The sequence below is a fragment of the Triticum dicoccoides genome, chromosome 2B, assembly GCF_002162155.2.
Source record: "Triticum dicoccoides isolate Atlit2015 ecotype Zavitan chromosome 2B, WEW_v2.0, whole genome shotgun sequence".
NCBI classification, from domain to species: Eukaryota; Viridiplantae; Streptophyta; class Magnoliopsida; order Poales; family Poaceae; genus Triticum; species Triticum dicoccoides.
Window position 1 is genome coordinate 602,101,882 of NC_041383.1, and position 6,914 is coordinate 602,108,795.

The following is a 6,914-nucleotide window of genomic DNA, read 5'->3' on the forward strand; positions in this document are numbered from 1 at the left end:
CCAAAGTTTCTACCAGAGAGTCAAGAACGTGTGCCAACCCCTATGCATAGGTTCATGGGCGGAACCCGCAAGTTGGTCACCAAAACATACATCAAGAGGCACATGATATCCCATTGTCACCACAGATAAGCACGACAAGACATACATCAAGTGTTCTCATAAAAGACTTAATCCGATAAGATAACTTCAAAGGGGAAACTCAATTCATCACAAGAGAGTAGAGGGGGAGAAACATCATAAGATCCAACTACAATAGCAAAGCTTGGGATACATCAAGATCGTGCCATAGAGGGAACACGAGAGAGAGAGAGATCAAACACATAACTACTAGTACATACCCTCAGCCCCGAGGGTGAACTACTCCCTCCTCATCATGGAGAGCGCCCGGATGATGAAGATGGCCACCGGTGATGGAATCCCTATCCGGCAGGGTGCCTGGAAGGGCTCCCAAGAGGTTTTTGGTGGCTATAGAGGCTTGCGGCGGCGGAACTCCCGATCTATCTTGATCGTGGATGTTTTTAGTGTATGTGGGACTATATAGGCGAAAGAAGTCGGTCGGGAGGTGCTCGAGGGGTCCACGAGACAGGGGGGCGCCCTGTAGGAGGGGGGGCGCCCCCTATCTCCTGGGATCCTCGAGGGTCTTCTGACTTGATCTCCAAGCCTCCAGGACGATATTCTTCCAAAAAAATCACGATGCCGAAGGTTTCATTCCGTTTGGACTCCGTTTGATATTCCTTTTCTTCGAAATACTGAAACAGGCAATAAAATAGCAATATGGGCTGGGCCTCCGGTTAGTAGGTTAGTCCCAAAAGTAATATAAAAGTGTATAATAATAAAGCCCATAATCATTCAAAACAGATAATAATATAGCATGAATGCTTCATAAATTATAGATACGTTGGAGACGTATCAAGAATCAAGTCCGGATAGTTATTTTGGTTTAGTGCAACGATTTCTTCATGTTGTGCCGCATATCGATGTTGTAAAGAGGTCGGCGTGCATAGAGGGTGCACAGATGGCTCTTGCCCGTGTTAAGACATACTGGGCAGGGATGGAGGCCACCGCTATTGCAATCAGGGTTCCGACTGGAGGCTAGGACTCACCCGAACACTATTTTGAAGAAGTCCTAGAAGGCGCCCGTTTAATAGAGGCTCAGTGCTCGAAGAGTACCATGTTCAAGTGACATGTACCTTGGTTGTAAAAACAATGCTATTTTGATTATAAAGGCTGCATTTATACTTTTGCCCATAAAGTATTATAGTGCCTCCTATGCGGCCATTTATGTATGTATGTATATAACCTGAAAGTTTGCAGTCGTCGGCTCCAGCCCCCACGCATATAATGCGGGGGTGTTCGATAAAGCGTGTAGTCACACTTGATCCAACGTCTTGGTCCATTAAGGAGATAATAGCGCGGCGAATAAGGCAATCGGACTATATAGCTTTAACACTTTCACTTAGCCATAGGAGTTTGACGGTGGGGCTACTATATAGCCCCTGGTACTTCCGCGTTCATCCAAATACGGTGTGCGTACGTACATGACCGGGAAACTGGTCCTGCGTTAATGCGGAGGAATCACGAAGATTCCGCTAAGTCATCGAGTGGTTGACCAGTCTCTCGCTTTATCATGATAGTCAGTTTTCGGCCTTCTCTACTGAGGTACTCATCTAGATGAACCAGGGCACAATCGCAGTAGTTCTCCCGGTGCGGCCTAGCCGATAGAGCAGAACGTAAGGTAGCAAAACATGGGAGGAGCCGGGCAAACCCAACTATTGACCAAAGACATGATTCAGAGCTGATGCATATAAGGCCAAACTCGCGACGCCGAACACTCCCTAAGGTATTTGGACTTTACAACATATAGTGGGCTGAGTAACGCCCTCGATAATGGGCCCTAAATTTCCGGGTACATGCATTAATCTGGCGTGACGAAATGCCAATAACGCCAGTATCCCTCTCGGTTGTGTTAAGTGTCTGGAGGGTGTGAAACAACAAGAGACATTAAAAAAGGTTTACACAAGGTCTTAATCTAAAAAGAAACCTTTGAGCGGGGCCCGGCTGCACGTCTGCGCCTTTGTCTCCGTTGTGCCGTATCCTGGAAAGGTGTAGCATGATGATCATCTGTAAAAAAAAGAAAACCCAGGTGAAAGACTTCGTGCGAAAAGTTGGTTATTCTTAATGAACCATGAGAATTCAATCTATTGTATATTAGTAGGGTGGAGCCGAACTATGGACCCTTTTATATGCGGGCAGCCCCTAGCACCACATCGACCAAGCTCAGGTTCATCTGGGAAGCTGCAACTAGTGGTGCGCCGGACATGTCTAGCCGTGTCCGTGGTCTTGACGACCGATCATTTATTCGGGTTGGGGAGGCCGTTCAGTGGTTCGACTGCTAGAGCTGCCACATATTCTTCCGCACGTAAGGAACGCTCTGTGTTTCCGCTAACTGTGATGACGCCACGTGGACCGGGCATCTTAAGTTCAAGATAATAGTAATGCGGAACTGCGTTGAAACGAGCGAAGGCCGTTCTTCCGAGTAGTGCATGGTAGCCGCTTCGGAATGGAGCGATGTCGAAGATTAGTTCTTCGCTTCGGAAGTTGTCGGGCGAGCCGAATACAACCTCTAGTACTAGAGAGCCCGTGCAGCGGGCCTCTACGCCTGGTATTACTCCTTTAAAGGTAGTATTGCTTTGGCTGATTCTTGACGGGTCTATCCCCATGTTGCGGACAGTGTCCTGATATATCAGATTAAGACTACTTCCGCCGTCCATAAGGACTCGGGTGAGATGGTATCCGTTAATTATTGGGTCGAGCACCAAGGCAGCCGATCCTCCGTGCCAGATACTAGTCGGATGATCCCTGCGATCAAAAGTGATCGGGCAGGCCGACCAAGGTTTGAACTTGGGGGCGACGGGCTCTACAACGTATACGTCTCGGAGTGCGCATTTGGGCCTCCTCTTTGGTATATGAGTTGCATAAATCATGTTCGCTGTTTTGACCTATGGTGGAAATTTTTCTGTCCCTCGGTGTTCGGCTGGCGAAGCTCATCCTCGTCTTCACTTGGTGTCTCCCTCCCCTTGTGTTCGGCGTTTAGTTTGCCGTCCTGCTTGAAGACCCAACATTCTCTGTTGGTGTGATTTGCAGGTTTTTCGGGGCTGCCATGAATCTGACATAATTTGTCTAGAATCTTGTTTAGGCTGGACGGTCCATCTCTGCTGCCTTTAAATGGCTTTTTCCGTTGACCGGGTCGAGAGCCCCTGAATCCGGCATTGACCGCCGTGTTGTCTGGGCTGTCTTCATTGCTTCGACGCTTGTTTTTATTGCGTCACGACTTCCCATTGCCGTCCCTGATTTCGGATGTGCCTGGGTTGTTGGTGCCGCTACGGGCCAACCAACTGTCCTCGCCCGCGCAAAAGCGGGTCATAAGGCTTGTTAGGGCTGCCATTGTCCTCGGCTTTTCCTGGCCGAGGTGTCTGGCGAGCCATTCGTCCCAGACACTGTGCTTGAAAGCCGCTAAGGCTTCGGCATCCGGGCAGTCGACGATTTGATTCTTCTTTGTGAGAAACCTGTTCCAAAGCTTACGGGTTGACTCTCCGGGTTGTCAAATTATGTGACTTAAATCGTCTGCGTCTGGAGGTCGGACATAGGTCCCTTGAAAATTAGCCCTGAAAGCATCCTCAAGTTCCTCCCAAGTTCCAATTGAGTTTTCGGGGAGGCTTTTCAACCAGTGCCGAGCTGGTCCTTTCAGCTTGAGGGGCAGGTATTTGATGGCGTGGAGATCATCTCCGCGAGCCATGTGGATGTGAAGAATAAAGACCTCAATCCAGACCGCAGGGTTTGTCGTTCCGTCGTATGCCTCTATGTTTACGGGTTTGAATCCCTCTGGAAATTCATGATCCAGCACCTCATCGGTGAAGCACAGGGGGTGCACGGCACCCCTGTATTTGGATGTGTCATGGCATGCGTTTGACGGTTGTAGTGTTCGGTGTTGATTCTGAGCTGGTATTTGATCAGTATAATCGTTTTGGTGGCCGTGATCCTGCGCCAGAGCACGCTTCCTGGATCCATAGATGGACCTGGCCATACCGTTTTTTTGTCCAGGTGCTCACGTAAATCGTGTGCTGATTTGTGTGCGGCGCCATTAGCCGCCCTGTCGAGGCCACGGGGTGGTCGGTCCGGCTGACCGGCCGTTTTATTTTTCGGCTCAATGGGCTCTATAGCCTTGTCGTCGAATTCGGGCAGCAGCTTGCACTTAGGGTAGCTCTTTGTGTGGCGTTCGCCACCATATTTTTCTTCAATGTTGAGCACTTTGTTCCATCTGCGGTTGAGCGTATCCTGCACGACCTTAAGCATTTGCTTCTGCTTCTTCAAGCTCCTAGCGGTGGCGATAAGCCTTCTATGGAGGTTCTCTTGTTCCAACTGCCTTTCCGGGATGATGAGTGCATCGTCGCCCGGACTGTTCTCCTCTCCGGAGACAGGTTTATGAGTTTTATCTCCGCTGTCGCTATGATCGGACATCGGCCCCGGACTATGTTCGCCGTCCCCTAGCTCATCCTGCTCCATCGCTGGGTTCATGGGGTCTTCGTTGCCTTTGAAGTCAACTAGGGTGTTATTCTTTCTTGCGCTGTTATCGTTTTTTTTACTGTGGCGGGATTTAGAGCGGCGCCGATGTTGTCGCTTTGGTTGCTTCTCAAGAGGGTTATCCTCCGTTGCATCCTTCCGTTACTCGCCATTGTTTAATTTGGGTGTGTCCACCATGTATATGTCGTATGATGAGGTGGCTGTCCAGTGCCCTATGGGCGGTGGTTCCTGTTCCTCTCCAGCATCGTCGTCCAGACCGTCGATGTCTTCGGAGTCAAAATCAAGCATGTCGGTTAAGTCATCGACAGTGGCTATTAAGTGGGTGGCGGGTGGGGAACGAATTTCTTCGTCGTCCGCTTCCCACTCAAGCCGGACATAGTTCGGCCGAGGGTCTCCTGACAGGGAGAGAGACTTCAATGAATTTAGCACGTCGCCCAAGGGCGAGTACTGAAAGATATCCGCGGAAGTAAACTCCATGATCGGTGCCCAGTCAGATCCGATAGGCACGGATGCGCGCGGTTCAGAGCCTATGGCAGGAGACGAGTCCGAGGGTCCAATGACACAGGCCTCGTCGGAGGCGAAGTGTGTGTTCGGCTCTATCGCCGATGAACGCGCGGCCTCCGTGGCGGGGTCCATCTACCCGTCCTCGGACGGCACGCTCTGCTCCGGATTAAGGGTCGGGGCAGCCGCATGTGTGATCTCCCGAACACCGTCCGATGGCAGATCTAAGTCATGCTCGTCGTGACTGTTCGTGGCACCTGACAGGGGCTCGAATCCGTCAAAGATCAAGTCTCCGCGAATGTCGGCAGTGTAGTTCAAGCCTCCAAACCTGACCTGATGGCCAGGGGCGTAGCTATCGATCTGCTCCAGATGGCCAAGCGAGTTGGCCCGTAGTACGAAGCCGCCAAATATGAAGATCTGTCCGGGGAGGAAAACCTCACCCTAGATCGCATTGCAGATGATTAAAGGAGCCATCAAGCCTTATCATGACGACATAGTGGAACTCTCAATGAAAGCACCAATGTCGGTGTCAAAACCGGCGGATCTCGGGTAGGGGGTCCCGAACTGTGCGTTTAAGGCTAATGGTAACAGGAGGTGGGGGACAAAATGTTTACCCAGGTTCGGGCCCTCTCGATGGAGGTAATACCGTACTTCCTGCTTGATTGATCTTGATGATATGAGTATTACAAGAGTTGATCTACCACGAGATCGTAGAGGCTAAGCCCTAGAAGCTAGCCTATGATTATGATTGTTGTTGTCCTACGGACTAAACCCTCCGGTTTATATAGACACCGGAGGGGGCTAGGGTTACACAGAGTCGGTTACAGAGAAGGAGATCTACATATCCGAATTGCCAAGATTGCCTTCCACGCAAAGGAGAGTCCCACCCGGACACGAGACGAAGTCTTCAATCTTGTATCTTCATAGTCCAACAGTCCGACCAAAGTATACAGCCCGGCTGTCCGAGGACCCCCTAATCCAGGACTCCCTCAACGACTCCGGATACTCTAACCTGACATTGGATAACAAACGAATCTTACTCAGCGAGCTCATGCTATCGGGCATTGTTCCACGACTCCACGACGACATAGTTCTGGCAGCTAATTTGGCGCAGTTGGGCACCACTTAACATCAAATTCTTCCTTCGGCTGGCGTCGCAAAACCGGTGATGGACCACGGATCACCTAGCACGAAGAGGAATGCAGGATACTCCACTGTGTGCTTCTGCTCGTAAGATGATGAGACCCTCCACCACATTCTGGTCGGTTGTGCTTTCTCGCGTGTCACATGGCACGATGTGTTATCCTTCTGCCGACTGCCTGCGCAGACACCGGATGGCATGACCCCTTTCTTCTTCTTCTGGTGTCCGGATGCTACAATGGCTGCCCCACAAGACCTCCGCAAGAGTAGTGCTTTGCTAACCATCATCACCGTGTGGGCCATTTGGAAGCACAGGAACACAATCGTCTTTGATGGCATACAACCCTCCCACGCTCAACTCCTATCCAACATCAAGGATGAAGCCCGGCGATGGGGACGCGCAGGCGCCAAGATACTAGCTATGACCCTCCTTGTAACTTGATCACTATGTACCGGGGCCGAGCAATCCCATTCCCCTTTGCTCATCCGTAACCCCATCGGTGCCTCTCGGTATATGCCGCTTTGAGGTTACAACCTTGTATTTTCTTTTCTACCTATCAACAAAAAGATACACACTCGAGCGTATTCGTGAAACAATAAATAAAAAGCTTTGACTAAATGTGTAGTTTTCTCCAAAACCATAGAAAATGTCTAGGGTGCCTTGTGGTAGGGTGTGACTTCTCCTGTTTTTT